The following is a 1,837-nucleotide window of genomic DNA, read 5'->3' on the forward strand; positions in this document are numbered from 1 at the left end:
AACTTGTTCGCAAATAAAAGTTAATCATTCTAACTTGACTTTTAAAATCAACTAAATACATATTCTATATCTATATGATATGCTAACTTAATGATTTAAAACCTGGAAACACGAAGAACACTGTAAAACCGGACATACGCCGTCGTAGTAACACCGCGGGCTGTTTTGAGTTAGTTAATTAAAAACTATGATAAACTTTGATTTAAAAGTTGTTTTTCTGGGAAAATATTTTTCTTATGAACATGAAACTATATCCAAAAATCATGATTAAACTCAAAGTGGAAGTATGTTTTCTAAAATGGTCATCTAGACGTCGTTCTTTCGACTGAAATGACTACCTTTACAAAAATGACTTGTAACATATATTTCCGACTATAAACCTATACTTTTTCTATTTAGATTCATAAAATAAAGTTCAATATGAAACCATAGCAATTTGATTCACTCAAAACGGATTTAAAATGAAGAAGTTATGGGTAAAACAAGATTGGATAATTTTTCTTGTTGTAGCAACGTGAAAATTGGTAACAAATCTATATTAATCATATCCTAGCTAACTTATATTGTATTATACATGTATTCTAATATATTATGTAATCTTGGGATACCATAGACACGTATGCAAATGTTTTGACATATCATATCGACCCATGTGTATATATTATTTGGAACAACCATAGACACTCTATATGCAGTAATGTCGGAGTTAGCTATACAGGGTTGAGGTTGATTCCAAATATATTTATATACTTTGAGTTGTGATCTAGCCTGAGACGTGTATACACTGGGTTGTGGATTGATTCAAGATAATATATATAAATTTTTTTCTGTACATCTAACGTTGGACAACTAGTTGTAGGTTACTAACGAGGACAGCTGACTTAATAAACTTAAAACATCAAAATGTATTAAAAGTGTTGTAAATATATTTTGAATATACTTTGATATATATGTACATATTTGTTATAGGTTCGTGAATCGACCAGTGGCCAAGTCTTACTTCCCGACGAAGTAAAAATCTATGAAAGTGAGTTATAGTCCCACTTTTAAAATCTAATATTTTTGGGATGAGAATACATGCAGGTTTTATAAATGATTTACAAAATAGACACAAATACGTGAAACTACAATCTATGGTTGAATTATCGAAATCGAATATGCCCCTTTTTATTAAGTCTGGTAATCTAAGAATTAGGGAACATACACCCTAATTGACGCGAATCCTAAAGATAGATTGGGCCTAACAAACCCCATCCAAAGTACCGAATGCTTTAGTACTTCGAAATTTATATCATATCCGAAGGGTGTCCCGGAATGATGGGGATATTCTTATATATGCATCTTGTTAATGTCGGTTACCAGGTGTTCACCATATGAATGATTTTTATCTCTATGTATGAGATGTGTATTGAAATATGAAATCTTGTGGTCTATTGTTACGATTTGATATATATATATATATATATATATATATATATATATATATATATATATATATATATATATATATATATATATATATATATATATATATATATATAGGTTAAACCTATAACTCACCAACATTTTTGTTGACGTTTAAAGCATGTTTATTCTCAGGTGAATACTAAGAGCTTCCGCTGTTGCATACTAAAATAAGGACAAGATTTGGAGTCCATGTTTGTATGATATTGTGTAAAAACTGCATTTAAGAAACATATGTCGATGTAATATATTTCTATTGTAAATCATTATGTAATGGTCGTGTGTAAACAGTATATTTTAGATTATCATTATTTGATAATCTACGTAATGCTTTTGAAACCTTTATTGATAAAATAAAGGTTATGGTCGTTTT

This window comes from Rutidosis leptorrhynchoides, chromosome 11 (genome assembly GCF_046630445.1).
Source record: "Rutidosis leptorrhynchoides isolate AG116_Rl617_1_P2 chromosome 11, CSIRO_AGI_Rlap_v1, whole genome shotgun sequence".
Classification (NCBI taxonomy): Eukaryota; Viridiplantae; Streptophyta; class Magnoliopsida; order Asterales; family Asteraceae; genus Rutidosis; species Rutidosis leptorrhynchoides.